The following is a 16,040-nucleotide window of genomic DNA, read 5'->3' as shown; positions in this document are numbered from 1 at the left end:
GCCATGAGACATACATGGCAGGCGGCCCTGTTTGGGACTTGCATTTCCAGAGATATCTGGAAAGGTCAGGCCATGGAGCAAAGGGAATTTTGCTCCCAGAGCCTTTCCAAATTCCTTCAGCAAGCAGGCTGCTTTATGTCATTGCAAGGATCTGATTGGGGCTCCCAGAGCTGGGTGTGTAGAACAAGGATTTCTAGAGAATAGGGGAAGTCTGAGAAGAGAAGTATTGGAAGTCAGAGCCAAATGGGTTCATAGTCCAAGGTGGAGACCATTGAAAACACTATTGGCATTGGGACACTGTAAGTCATAGGAGCAAGTGAAGGAGAAATGCTAGCAGAGCAGACATTGGGATTATAGGGCAGTGGACCTAAGTTATTATGGCCATTTGCTTTGTCAAAATTGGTTATGAAGTGAGTTCATTTCCAAGGTAGCCTCTCATGATACAGACAGTTCTTAGCTCTATTCTGTCATTGTGAGACTCTATCCTCATTTATGAACACCAAAAGTCAAAAGTGTCTAAACCTAAGAATTGAACCTGGGGTCTCTGGAAGCATTAAGAGCCAGTGCTCTTAAGCATTGAGCCATTTCTCTAATTCCCAGAAGTCATATAACTTCTCAAAACCATCTGTAATTCTAGTTCCATTGTATCTGACTTCCTCTCTGCCTGTACAGGCACTAAGCATGCATGAGGCACACAGACATGCACACAGACAAAACAGTGACACACAGAGATACAATAAAAAATTAGAAAACAAGTATCTAAAACTATGCGTGGAATATAAGAAGGGCTCAATAAACATCTATTGAATGAAAGAATGAATAGGTAGAGGGATAGATGGATGGATGGATGGATGGATGGATGGATGAGTGTGTGTATGAATAAACAGGTGGATCAATGGCAATCTGATACTTATGAACTACAGTATAGTCAGCAGTTCTTTCTTATGTGATGAGCTGAGATTACCTTTTCCATTCATTTATATTCACCATAAAATTATTTCAATAAAGTAAACCATATCCAACATACAAGCCTTCCTTGACTTAAGCATGTTTCTTGTTAGTGCACTCAGTACACATAACCACACTCATCTACAATAGACGTAAAAGCCCTACAGTGTCCTCGAGTCTCAACAGTGCTTCTTCTGCGTGCTCATGGGCTCCCTGGAGACACAAGTACAGTCATTGCTCTGGTAGTTGCTGCACTGTCACTGTGGATTAGAGCAGCATGTGGTTCTTGTTGGTTAAATTCCAGATCTCTTCCTACAACCTGGCTGGAGCACCAGTAGATAGGATGGGGAGAGTTACAATCATACTCATGAAAGCTAAGATGTGTTATGTTCATCAGTGGAGAAATCTCATATTGTGATTGGTTCCTCTAAGGCTTTTACTCCTTATACCTCTGCTATGATTGGTGGTACACAGATTAGCAAACTCTCAGTACAGTTGGTGCACATGTCAGTTCTGCTTCCCTTTTGAACTGGATATAGAATTTTAAGAGCTAGTTCCATGAAATGCCCCTGACTTGTCAATGCTGGTCATATACAGTGGCTCTTGTTGAGACATAGTGCATCCCTGTGTGTCAAGTGTGTTAAAGTGCTGGGCCCATACCTAAACCTGTGATCATAGATATTATGTGTATCTCTATGAAGCTGGGACACAAAAGGCCTCATTGATGTTGGGTTTCTAGATCTAGCCAGTGCGATGGTATATCTTAGAAATCCTTGGCAAATACCTACAATTATTTGTGTAACATACTGAATTATATGACTCACTGCTTCATCTATGCCAACCATACATAAATCACTGTGCCAAGGTTTTTCATTATAGTGCTTAGCACCACAGCATGTCCTCAAGTAGAGCAAATTAACTAAAGTTTAGGAAGGAAAAATGGTGTATCTGAAGTCATGTAAACCTCACTGTATTAGTAAAAAAAAAAAAAAAAAAAAAAAAAAAAAGATTCTAAATGCTTCCAGAATTGTGACAATCACCAAAGAGGTAAAAACCAAAGTGAAACAAATGTTCAAATAGCAACTTTCCACTGACATGGTTTTGTATGCATATATGTGAATGTGTGTGTGTGGGGGGGGGGGTGTATCTCTGTGTGTGTGTCTTTATAGATGTGTGCCTATAGGTGTGTGCATGTGTATAGGAATGGAGGGAAGAGGCTGCTGTCAGGTGTATTTCTCAATTGCTCTCCACATTAGTTTTTGAAACAGTCTCTTGATGAACCTGAAATAGATTGATTGACAGACTACTTGGACAATGGCTTCCTGAGATTCTCCTGTCTGGGTCTTTCCAGTGCTGGGGTTACAGATACTTGCTGCTGCACTGTACTTTTTATATAGGTGCTGGATATCCAACTTCAGGTCCTTATGCTTAGGTGAAAACACTTCATTCATTCATTGAGCCATCTACCGTGCCTCTCCACTGAATTTTTTTCCACCATGAATTGGATAGGTAGCAAGGATAGTGCTTACTAAATCTTAAACTATGATATCCACAGAAAGCTGGGAGAATGCCTACATTGAACTCTATCGAGAACTCTTTGGTTATTTCTGTTCTGTTTCCAGAACAGAAACTTTTCCAGGCTTCTAGATGCTCCCAACTGGCAAACTGCAATATCCTTCTGGTCTAAGCCTGCACCATGAATAAGGAAGCAATAAAAGCAAGATCAAGTGTGGGGTCACTAGAAGAGTGCTTCGGCAGTTTGGACCTTGAGAACAGAACTTGTGATTGTTTGGTAGTTTATGACAATTTATCATTGCCTGTAATAGAAAGTCTGTTTAGTTTATTATTAAATCCTGATAAGTAATCTTGATGCTAAATACTGATAAAATCAGTGTTTGACTTAGTTAGACTGTCAACATGTGCTGGAATAAACAATGATGAGCAGGTGGATGGGAGAATGCCATAGGCAGATACACCCTATTGGCTGTGAACACTCGGGTTAAAATCATAGTCATTGAAGTGTCATGGACATTTATAGAGGGATAGGAAATTTAACCAGTGTAATGAGATATTGAGAACAAATATAGAATCTAAAGATTTGAGGTCTTTGTGTAAGAAAGATCACTACAAATCAATTTTGAAATGAAGAACCCAGAACTAAATATTACATGGATAACACGCATCTACAAAGAAAAGTGGTAAAATCCTTGTATCACATAAACATTAATTCCAAGTAGACTAAATATGAAATTAACTTCTATAAAGTATTTAAAAGGAACTGGAAGTGTATACCCCAGAGGTCTTGGACCAATGACTTACCTCAATGAAGGTTTACAAGTAAAGATGTTTCGACAAAAGGGTATACTATATGATACACCATGATACACAGCAGCTTCCAGGGAAAGATATTTTTCCTGTTTGTTATTTTTATTTTTTCCTTTTTAGGAGAAGGATGCAAGGGCAGGGGATAGATAGGAAGGGATGGGGTGATGAGTGGGAATGGGGTACATAGTGTAAAATTCACAAAGGATAAATTAAAATAAAAGCAACAGCAACAAGCAAGTGTTAAAGAATACCCAAGATATAAGTTACAATTTGCAAAACACATGAAACTCAAGAAGAAGGAAGACCAAAGTGTGGACACTTTGCCCCTTCTTAGAATTGGGAACAAAACACCCATGGAAGGAGTTACAGAGACAAAGTTTGGAGCTGAGACGAAAGGATGGACCATCTAGAGACTGCCATACCGGGGATCCATCCCATAATCAGCCTCCAAACACTGACACCATTGCATACACTAACAAGATTTTGCTGAAAGGACCCTGATATAATTGTCTCTTGTGAGGCTAAGCCGGGGCCTAGCAAACACAGAAGTGGATGCTCACAGTCAGCTATTGGATGGCTCACAGGGCCCCCAATGGAGGAGCTAGAGAAAGTACCCAAGGAGCTAAAGGGGTCTGCAACCCTATAGGTGGAACAACAGTATGAACTACCCAGTAACCCCCAGAGCTTGTATCTCTAGCTGCATATGTAGCAGAAGATGGCCTATTTGACCATCAGTGGAAAGAGAGGCCCACTGGTCATGCAAACTTTATATGCCTCAGTACAGGGGAACGCCAGGGCCAAGAAGTGGGAGTGGGTGGGTAGGGGAGTGGGGGGGAGGGTATGGGGGACTTTTGGGATAGCATTGGAAATGTAAATGAAGAAAATACCTAATTTTTAAAATATATATAAAAAAGATTTTCCACATAAAACAAAACTCCTCCCTGGAAGACAAATACTTACATATCTTTTATGTAAAAAAGTATTTTCAAAATTGATACTGGGCTAGAGAGATGGCTCCATGGTCAGGAGTACCTGCTATTCTTGTGGAAGACTCAGGTTGATTCACAGCACCTACATGGCAGCGCACAACCATCTGTACCTCTAGTTTGAGGGGATCCTGAACTCCTCCTGGCATCTGTAGGCACAAGGCACACATGTGATGCACTAACTAACATATATGTAAGAAAAACTCTCATACATAGACAGTAATATATATATATATATATATATATATATATATATATTATATTACAATATTTATTATGGACATAACTCCAATAATATATTAAACCATATATTATATCTTATGTATATATGTATATATCATTCTCAGAAAAGGATAAATATATTACATCATAAAACATATGGTATATGATTGACATAAAATATATGATACATGAAATAAGATATAAGATGCAATATAATATACAATATAGTAAATTATGTATGTAGTATGTAACATCTAATATATGATATAATATATAATATAATTGTGTTTATAAGTAATATATAATAAAATAAATTTATGTATAATGATAAATATATTTATAATGTACATAACATAATTTTTAAATTGTATGTTTCTATAAACAAAGTAAAAAGTCAAAGTTTTAAAAATTATAAATTTGGTAAACTAACCTGAGGTCTGTTAGCCAAAACATATAGATGAGACCAGGAATAACTATAATAAATTTCTATGTCCCTCCACATCCTTTGGTCAGATATTGTCATTTCCCATTCATTGTGCAGCTTCTTCTTTTTTTTTTAATTTATTTTTTTATTAGGTATTTTCATCGTTTACATTTTCAATGCTATCCCAAAAGTTCCCCATACCCACCCCCCCAATCCCCTACCCACTCACTCCCCCTTTTTGGCCCTGGGGTTCCCCTGTACTGGGGCATATAAAGTTTGCAAGTCCAATGGGCCTCTCTTTCCAGTGATGGCCGACTAGGCCATCTTTTGATACATATGCAGCTAGTGACAAGAGCTCCGGGGTACTGGTTAGTTCATACTGTTGTTCCACCTATAGGGTTGCAGTTCCCTTTAGCTCCTTGGGTACTTTCTCTAGCTCCTCCATTGGGGGCCCTGTGATCCATCCAATAGCTGACTATGATCATCCACTTCTGTGTTTGCTAGGCCCCGGCATAGTCTCACAAGAGACAGCTCTATCTGGGTCCTTTCAGCAAAATCTTGCTAGTGTATGCAATGGTGTCAGCGTTTGGAAGCTGATTATGGGATGGATCCCTGCACATGGCAATCACTAGATGGTCCATCCTTTCGTCTCAGCTCCAAATTTTGTCTCTGTAACTCCTTCCATGGGTGTTTTGTTCCCATTTCTAAGAAGGGGCAAAGTGTCCACACTTTGGTCTTCGTTCTTCTTGAATTTCATGCGTTTAGCAAATTGTATCTTATATCTTGGGTATCCTAAGTTTCTGGGCTAATATCCACTACCCAGAGATGAACCCACACACCTATGGTCACTTGATCTTTGACAAGGGAGCTAAAACCATCCAGTGGAAAAAAGACAGCATCTTCAACAAATGGTGCTGGCACAACTGGCGGTTATCATGTAGAAAAATGCGAATTGATCCATTTCTATCTCCTTGTACTAAGGTCAAATCTAAGTGGATTAAGGAACTCCACATAAAACCAGAGACACTGAAACTTATAGAGGAGAAAGTAGGGAAAAGCCTCGAAGATATGGGTACAGAGGAAAAATTCCTGAATAGAACAGCAATGGCTTGTGCTGTAAGATCGAGAATCGATAAATGGGACCTCATAAAACAGCAAAGCTTCTGCAAGGCAAAAGACACCATCAATAAGACAAAAAGACCACCAACAGATTGGGAAAGGATCTTTACCTATCCCAAATCAGATAGGGGACTAATATCCAATATATATAAAGAACTCAAGAACGTGGACTCCAGAAAATCAAATAACCCCATTAAAAATGGGGCTCAGAGCTGAACAAAGAATTCTCACCTGAGGAATACCGAATGGCTGAGAAGCACCTGAAAAATGTTCAACATCCTTAATCATCAGGGAAATGCAAATCAAAACAACCCTGAGATTCCACTTCACTCTAGTCAGAATGGCTAAGATCAAAAATTCAGGTGACAGCAGATGCTGGCGAGGATGTGAAGAAAGAGGAACACTCCTCCATTGTTGGTGGGATTGCAAGCTTGTACAACCACTCTGGAAATCAGTCTGGCGGTTCCTCAGAAAATTGGACATAGTACTACCGGAGGATCCTGCAATACCTCTCCTGGGCATATATCCAGAAGATGTCCCAACCAGTAAGAAGGACACATGCTCCACTATGTTCATAGCAGCCTTATTTATAATAGCCAGAAGCTGGAAAGAACCCAGATGCCCCTCAACAGAGGAATGGATACAGAAAATGTGGTACATTTACACAATGGAGTACTACTCAGCTATTTAAAATAATGAATTTATGAAATTCCTAGGCAAATGGATGGACCTGGAGGGCATCATCCTGAGTGAGGTAACCCAATCACAAAGGAACTCGCACAATATGTACTCACTGATAAGTGGATATTAGCCCAGAAACTTAGGATACCCAAGATATAACATTGTGCAGCTTCTTGTCCTTCACAAGGGACCTGTGATGACACTGACTTTCAGACTTTCTAGTGTCTGCTCACCGTCCCGTTCAGTGTAACGCTGAGCTCCCACCCACTCCTGGCACTGTTTATTCGTTCGCACTGTGGCTTTTCCCCATCTCTAGCTGACTGACAGACTAGGCATTGGCTTTCTTACTTGCTTCATTTTGTCTCCCTCCTATATAAAGTACATTGAAAACTGGGCATAAAAGAGAAGCAAATGGCCAAAGGAAAAACATACATGGCCAATAATGGACAGAAGAAATCTCTCTCACCAGTAGTTAGAAAAGTGTTAATAAAATAACATGAGGTATTTTGCATTCAGAAGATTGGAAACCCTGGGCTGGAGAGATGACGTGGTAGCTAAGCAGAGTACCTGCTGTTCTTGCTTGCAGACACAGGCCTGAGTCCCAGCACCCAAACAGAGATTCACAACTAACTCCAGTTTCCGGGGATCTTATGTCTTTAGCTCCCAACCAGCACACATGTCTATATACCTATATACAAGCCACCCAGCTACATATAGTTAAAAATAACAAAATTAAATCTTAAAAAATTAAATTAAAAAAAAAAGATTGGACAACCTGAAAAGTCTGGCCACAAGAATATGTGAGAGAATGCTGGATAGATATCAACACAGCCATCCTCTTATGGAGCAACCTGTATGCAATGTTGAAGGTGGATTTTCTCTCTGCCTGGGCTATCTGGGTTGGATTTGCTCTCATACCTATGTACCTTAGAAGTGCATATATTGTCTCTTATCCATCTGTGTTGTCACAATAATACTGGACAAAATAAACTCACTCCTGATGGATGCCTGCAGTTTGAACACCATTTACACAGTTTCCGAGATTTAGCATTGGCTATATTGTTAATGGATGCAAGTGTGCAGTAAAGGCTGTAGCGCAGGCTGGTGATTTAGGAGAGCAGGTATCATTGGGGAGTTATCATTGGGGGTACTGGGAGAACATTCATGGCTGAGTTGACTTTCATCTACAGTGCTCAGTCTTAAAAGCAAAAGACCTGGGACACAGACGGGATGTCAGAGTGCTGAACCCCAGCCAGTCTGGTCGAACTACATGCCTCCTGGTATAATTACACCTGTATTCAACTCCATACATGAAATAGTTCATAAAAAAAGTGGAGAGCACGTGAGTATAACTTTGAGGGGAAAGATTTCAAGCCACAGTCTATCAAGGAATCCAGCGTGGCATGCTAAGATTGTAGCCCGAAGTTTGCTGGAATGGCTTTGTTCACCAGTCCTCAGAACTAGACATTCTGAGTTTGAATCTTGGCGTACCTACTACTGAGGTGTTTCAGGTTGATGGTCAGTCTGCTCATCCTTAAAGCAGACAATAAATCCTAGACGGAGATAAAAATAGAAAAAAAAATCAGCCTACAGACAGCTGAATCTTCAATAAACAAATAAATAAATAATTCAGCAACACATAGAAACCTTGAGCTAAATTTCACTCAAACAAGATTTCGCTAAAATCCGAAGTGAAATAAAATACAATTCTGCCAGTTTCACAGAAATTGCCCAAAATAAAAACTATAAACTTGAAAAAACGAGAGCTAAATATTCAAAGTGTGAAATGAGCTCAGACCTGTGGTGCCTTGCATGTGTCATGGCACTTCCTGAAGCTAAAACTGGGCATGCATTCCGCAGCACCAGGTATTGATTTAAAGGGGAAGTAATTCTGAAGTCTGTTTTTGAACTTCATGTTTTCTGTCATATTAGTTAGCTGTTTTTACAATAAACTTGTGAAATATAAATTCATTTTATTTATAAGAAAATTAAGCATTATAAAGACCCAATCAACTCCTAACACTGGGAACAGGACCCGTCTCTGACTCTCTTGCCTGCTTTGTGAACCTCTTCCTCCTACTGGGTTGCTTAAGAGAACAGGAGGTGCTTACTCTTACTGAAACTTGATGTGCCATGCCCAGTTGCTATCCATGGGAGGCCTCCTCTTTCCTGAAGAGAAATAGAAGCGAAATGTATGGGAAGGGAGGTGTGGCGGAGGGACTGGGAAGAAAGAGGGAGGGGAAACTGTGGTCAAGATGCAAAATAAACAAGAAAACAAACAAACAAACAAACAAACAAATAATAAAGGCCCAAGTCATTTACCCAAGCTTACCTGAATTACTGGGTCTTCCTCCAGAGAAATATAAACACAAATTAAAACCCTGTGTATATTTCAGTAGTTTTATGAATAGATTCAATTGAATTTCTATAAAACACCATTATAAGCTATCCCTTTGGGCAGGAAGTCAACCAACCATAGCTGATGAGAACTAATAAAAAAGACCTACCTTGTTTATGTATTTTTAACCACTAGTATGTAAGGGAACAGAATTGTTGTAAAGGAGTATTACTAAGTACATAATCTTGCCTTAAAGAGATTCTCCGTGCTGGAATATGCCAAAAGATCACTAGGGCATGTAGTCCATTACATTGGGGCTTTGTTATTTTTAACTACAGACTTCCCCTCCTTCAGTCTCACTGCTGTCTGTGAAAGCCTGTTTGCTGTTTTCTGCTTGGTGTCCTCTGGCCATGAATCCAGTGGAAGTTTTCTTGGTTATCACAATTACTTTGACTGAACGTTTTTTCATTGATGAGTTGCATATTCAATCGCTCACTCAGTCTTTTCTTTAGGCACCAAAGGGTGATTGAGTGACAGCTCAGTCGCTGGTTTAGGTTCATGGGATGCAAAGGTCAATGGAGAATGACAACTTCATCAGAGAAGCCCATGACTACAGGGAGGCAGGGAGGAACACGGATAATGCAGGGCCAGATGACACCTTCAGAATGTTCATCTCCATTGTGTGGAGCAGGGAATCCCCAGCAAAATAAGGAGGTATGGGGGAAGAGGCATGAAAATTGTGATGCTAGAGATGAAAACTTTATTTCTGTCTAGATAAAAATACAAGATCTTTGTAGAAACATTGGAAAATATAAAGAAATGAAAACTCCAAAATTATGCTACAAAGGTACCCACTGTTATATTCTATACTTCTCCACAGATGAGCTCAAACCCCATCAACAATTTTTGTTAAACCATACCAAGCACATTTCCTGTATTCTTCAAATTTTGAATCTTACTTTTAAAGATACATAATACCATCCTGTGAAGAAATACCAGCATTCATGACATCATGGTGCCACTGACTCTTTCTTACAAATAACAGTACTAAACAGTTCTGTATATAAATATGTGCCTGTACTTAAAGCTGCTTCCCTGAAGAACACACCCAGAAGGTGAATAACCCGGGAGAATTACAGATTAAAAGTTGTGATCGTCCTTCTCGGTTTTCTTGTGTTTTGGAAGTTGTATCTTGGGTATTCTAGGTTTCTGGGCTAATATCCACTTATCAGTGAGTGCATATCAAGTGACTTCTTTTGTGATTGGGTTACCTCACTCAGGATGATATCCTCCAGATCCATCCATTTGCCCAAGAATTTCGTAAATTCATTGTTTTTGATAGCTGAGTAGTACTCCATTGTGTAAAGGTGCCACATTTTCTGTATCCATTCCTCTGTTGAGGTACATCTGGGTTCTTTCTAGCTTCTGGCTATTATAAATAAGGCTGCTATGAACATAGTGGAGCATGTGTGCTTATTACCAGTTGGAACATCTTCTGGATATATGCCCAGAAGAGGTATTGCTGGATCTAGCGGTAGTACTATGTCCAGTTTTCTGAGGAACCGCCAGACTGATTTCCAGAGCGGTTGTACCAGCTTGCAATCCCACCAACAATGGAGGAGAGTTTCTGTTTCTCCACATCCTCGCCAGCATCTGTTGTCACCTAAATATTTGATCTTAGCCATTCTGACTGGTGTGAGGTGGAATCTCAGGGTTGTTTTGATTTGCATTTCACGTGGATATTTCATTCCTCCCTAGAATATGGAATAAAATATACATTTAAGGAGTTGCAGAGACAAAATTTGGAGCTAAGGTGAAAGGATGGGCCATCCAGAGACTGCCCCACCCTGGGATCCATCCCATAATCAGCCACCAAACCCAGACACTACTATATATGCCAGCAAGATTTTTGCTGAAGGGACCCTGATATAGCTGTCTCCTGTGAGGCTTTGACAGTGCCTGGCAAATACAGAAGTGGATGTTCACAGAAATCTATAGGATGGAACATAGGGCCCCCAATATAGGAGCTAGAAAAAGTACCCAAGAGCTGAAGGGGTCTGCAACTCTATAGGTGGAACAACAATATGAACTTATCAGTACCCCAGAGCTTGTGTCTCTAGCTACATATGTAGCAGAAGATGGCCTAGTTGGCCATCATTGGGAAGAGAGGCCCCTTGATCTAGCAAACTTTATATGCCCCAGTACAGGGGAATGCCAGGGCCAAGAAGTGGGAGTGAGTGAGTAGGGGAGCAGGGTGGGGGATACAGTGGACTTTTGGGATAGCATTTGAAATGTAAATGAAGAAAATATCTAATTAAAAATGTGGGAAAAAAGTTGTGATCATGAGTTGCAGAAAGATACATCTACATCCTGACTGCCCCTAAGCATGCATGCTATATCTGCCTATGCCCAACACTTAACAATGGTTGTTTGTGGGCTGGGTTTGGCAACAGTGGTAGTATCATTTTTACTTTATTATTGTTTGAATTCTCTGGGCCTGTGTGTGAAACGAGGCTGGTAGCTATTAGGGTCGGGGGAGCGATATCATTAAATAGTTCATGCTTAGCAATTTTATTATCGTGTTTATTTGTTTTTCAGCATTCAGTAAGACATGGTGGTGAACCAAGGCTCTAAGTCTTCATGATTGAAGGACTCTTACATGAGGCAAAGGTAAATATTTGAGTCTGGGTGGGTCCTTCTGGTGGAAGGAAATCTTTCTCTTTGAGAAGGTGGCTCATAAATGTGTCTGGGTTTCTTGTGAAGTGACAGCGCTGTGTGTGTGTGTGTGTGTGTGTGTGTGTGTGTGTGTGTGTGTGTGTGTGTGTGTGTGTGCTTCAAACAGGTTAGAGAGCTGAAAGAGTCTTTGGAAGTTGTCATGTTATGTGACTTTCCTCTGGTCCAACTTGTTTTTACTGGGAAGAATATTAATTCTTCTTTTTGTTATCTTTAAGAACATAGCAAATACCATCAGGAGCCTTAGGTTTCCCTGTCTGGATGTATTAGTTTTTGTGACAGATTCTCTCAGGCTGGCCTCACAAACAACAATGCATGCTGTCTTTTCTCACATGCCAGCCATTCTCAATGCATTTACCAAGGGAAGAAAGCATTCTCGATTGTAGACAATAAAGTTAAACCATAGGTAAGATAAATGTTCCTACCTAAGTAACAGACTTGGGGATTTATGAGCTGAAGAGACAAGTACTATTATTTTGAGTTCTGAAACTTTTAAATGATGGCAACACTGAATTATGTACCTCATGCAGGAGCCAGGAAGGTACAATCGAAAACGCCCATTCCTTTGACAAATTAGAAGCATCCATTCTAATATCTATTTCTTGTTTACTGGGGATAGTGCTGAATGAATCACAGACTGGTGGATGGATGTTCCATCCAACACTTTTAATTAGCTGCTCTGCCTATTAGCATGAGCTGAGTGTAGCTTTTCTGCCATAGATTACCACCCCAACCACCCCCCTTAGCTGGAACCGAAGTCTTATTCTCCACAAGGTAATATTCATCTTTTCCCCAGCCAGACAAGCATAGAAAATTAAACAATGGTCCTTTAAAAAGCCTAGATGATGTATTCATCATTTCCAGTTTATGTGAGTTTGCAAGGCAAATACAAGCAGGAGCTATTTGCTATGGGACCTTAGGGAACAAGGGACTAGAGAGGGAACTGGGAGGCCAAAGCATGTGAGACTTGTGGGGGGAAAATCATTAAAAATATGAGGAGATGCTCAAGACAGAAAAAAATTAATTACTCCGAGGGACTCAAATGCCACTAGTCATTTAAGTGACCCAGTGAGAGCCTGAGAACCTTTTGCTTCTAGTTTCTACAGCCAAGAAGAAGGGGGCTGGGATTCCTCGGCTGTCAATTTTTGTGCATCCTTCATGACTTATTGACATGTTCAGCTGACTTGTGCCCCAGCCTCCTCTAATGAGAAGAGTTAAATGAGAAATGCTGCTGTAGCCAGAGAACTCTCACCCTGTAGGCTTCCCGGGGTACTCAGATGAGCTTACAGCCCTGCAGCTGCCAGACATGAGGAAAGCCGATAACTCGCCGCAGTGGGCGGAAGAGGTGAGCACCCAAAACTGGCCTGAATTTCATCTTTTATTGTTGCCTTTTCATCCTCAGAGCCAGTTTCTGAAGTAAGCTGAATTTGGAAAGACAAATTAAGGTTTTCTAAGGAAGACAGTGATGCAATCACTTCTAGAAACAGCCATCTTTTCTAGATTGTTTATCTAATAAATCTCTCAGAAGCTTTGAAGCTATAGACAGAAGTTGAAAAATATATCTATGTAATGACCTCAGGGTTTAACATCAGTAAGCACAGACAGAATAGAGGCTTTGCAGTGGTGGGCCCTGCCTGCACTCAGAAAACCAAGGGCTAATTTTAAACCCTGCCCCCTCACCATGTGTCATCCTATCTCTCTCAGCCTCTATTGGGTCACTTATAAAGTGAGAAGAAGAATATCTATCTCCTATGATTTCAGAGAAGATCAATATATCCCAAAATAGCAGTAAAGGATGGACATGTCACACACATGTGGTGTCCTTATTATCTGATTTTAAAGCTTTTAAACATTGAGGCAACTCAATAGTCTGTGTTCCTTCCTGGGTCAAGGTTAAGGGGGTTGGCAATGCTATATTGGTTTAGTCAGTTAGGAATGGTGGGCGGTCAACCAAACATAGCAGAAACAGAGCTTGCTCTGAGAATTTCTTTGGGTCTGTATGAAGCATGGCTTTGAAGGAGGTTGGATCCCTGGGTATCCACATCCAGGGGCAAGCCTGGATAGCACTCCTTCTCCAGTTGCTGCGAGCCTATGCCTTTGAAGTAGAGATGAATCATGGGTGAGGAGGAGCACCGCTATGAAGTCAGGTAGTCAGGTACCCCCAAAGGTGGTGGAGGACATGTTTCAAAGGTTGCTTGCTCCTGGGAAGAGATGGCAGTTGAGTGAAGTCTGTAAGGCTAGAGAGGAAAGGAGAGCACTGGGGATCATTTGAAAGGAAGGAAATCCAGGCTTAGTAGCCAGCATGGGGATGCAATAAAGGAGAGACCAGTGCACTGGTCTCTAAGCCTTACACTGCCCTCCCGCCCCCAGGCACTTGTAGTGGCCATAAGGTAAAAGAGAAAAAGCTCTGGATACAATCCACCCACTCAAAGCTCTGCAAGGTAAACAATTGACTACAACAGATGGGACCAGGTCTAGGAGAGCGATACTTAGAAGTGTGCTGAGAGAGAAGGTGGTATTTGAGCTAGACCTCAGAGGATGAGCAACCTTGTGCTAGATAAGAATCAAAACCGACATTCAACAGGAGGCCACCTCCTCACAGCAGCAATGGGCCACAAACAAAAAGGCCTGTCACTAACTGAGGCTTTGTACACCAGCATGTACTCAGTGATGGTCAATAGCTTCCATAATGGACTGCTGTCTCTCCTGTTTGCTGCCCTTGTAGGGACCCAGGGAAACCCAGACACATGATGAATAACTGCTGGGGCCATTGTTCCAATTCCTTGGTGTTACTTTAAGCTTTCTATTGGTTACCTTTGAAAGTCTTCAGTTGTCACAGCAGATCTGTTGGCTGTTTTTCATGTTAATTTGAATGCCCTCCTTTGCTGGTGTGGCTGAGATATTGACCAATAAGATTCTATATTCATTTGCAGACGTCAGAGCTGAACTATTATGCCTTCTTGCTTGGGTAAGAAAATAGTATCAAGGCAGGGACTATACTTTAAGATTTATTCTTATTTACATGTGTGCATGTGTGTGGTGTGTGGTGTGTAGTGTGTGGTGTGTGTACCACATGTGTTCATATAGTGCCGATGGAGACCAAAAGAGGATGTCAGATGCTCTGGAACTGGAGTTTCAGGTACTTGTAAGTGTATCTGGGTCATCTGTAAGAGAAGCAAGTGCTCTTAACCATCTCTCCTTCCTTCCCAAGACAGGAAATGTTTTCCCTGCTAGGCTGCCTTTTCTTTCCTTCCCCTTCTTTAATCGATCCCTTTCACAGCTCCTATTTACCTCCCATTTCTTTTTATTTTCTCAGACTCCCTCTGTACGTCTGTGTTTCCTCTTTCTTGACATAGAGTCACACATTTGCCAACTTAAAAGGAAACGGGAGATTCTGGATACCAGGCAGCTCCACTGTAAAAGTTTAAAGAGGATTCTTAACAATGTAGCCGTTCCCTTTATCTGTTATGTTTGATGGTGGTGATGGGGTTGACTTCTGAAACTGAATGCCTGAGATTCAGATATCTGCTGCAGCCCATAAAAGCTATCTGACATTGAGCAAATCAATCTCTTTGAAATTCAACGTTTATATCAGCCAAACTCAGGAGACAGATACTTTCCAGTTGGGACCTTTAGAAGAATCCAACAAGAGAATGTATATGAAACGGTCTGGCACATTATGTACTCTTAATTTCTAATGTTAGCTCTTATTGTTGCAATAATGATGCATTCCTATTATAAACCCATTAAATGCAAATATATCGATTGTTTGCTAAAACAATGATACTATGGAGACATTAGAAAGCGGAAAGCCAGAGGAACGAAGGCACTGAGAGGAGCTGATGTGTGTGAGCTTTCTGAATGGCCTCCTTTGCTGGTGTGACTGAGATACCCGTCAATCCGGTTTCTGAGGTTTCTTCAACTAAGTCAACCATCTTCCAGCCGCAGTGTCCTTCCCTAATAGTGTGGTAGCTTTGTAATATGCCGACAAGGCCAGACTGAAGGAGGTGACATGGAAGGCCATCTCTAGCATGTGGCCACAGAATCTCTAGCATGTATCTCCATTCTGGCATGGGAGAATTGGAGATAGAAAAGATGTTCAGCACTTTTGCTCCAGACCTGCTGCTGGCCAGAGCTCAGCCTGGAGCAGCACTGGACCCTGTGGCTGCTCTTTGTTCCCTTGTTCCCTCCCAGCTCCCGAATCCCCTTCCATATGTCCCTCAGTCAGCTTGCACCTAAAATAATCAACTTACTTAAGGAGAAG

The 16,040-nt window shown here is 41.0% G+C and overlaps 1 protein-coding gene across 4 annotated transcripts in view; it reads left to right on the top strand.

Moving 5' to 3' along the window:
• The window catches only part of Dab1 (DAB adaptor protein 1), an 887,226-nt gene that overhangs the window by 276,128 nt on the left and 595,058 nt on the right, over nt 1-16,040 (top strand). For all 4 annotated transcript variants that reach the window (XM_085839132.1, XM_085839131.1, XM_085839130.1 and 1 more), the window contains exon 7: nt 11,642-11,713. The gene's annotated coding sequence lies outside the window, so the exon portion shown is untranslated. The remainder of the gene's footprint in view (nt 1-11,641; nt 11,714-16,040) is intronic.

The sequence above is a fragment of the Mus caroli genome, unplaced genomic scaffold (assembly GCF_978045245.1).
Source record: "Mus caroli unplaced genomic scaffold, Mus_caroli_1 scaffold_6, whole genome shotgun sequence".
Classification (NCBI taxonomy): Eukaryota; Metazoa; Chordata; class Mammalia; order Rodentia; family Muridae; genus Mus; species Mus caroli.
The sequence above is the reverse complement of the archived record's forward strand: the minus strand, read 5'-3'. Positions and strand labels throughout refer to the sequence as shown.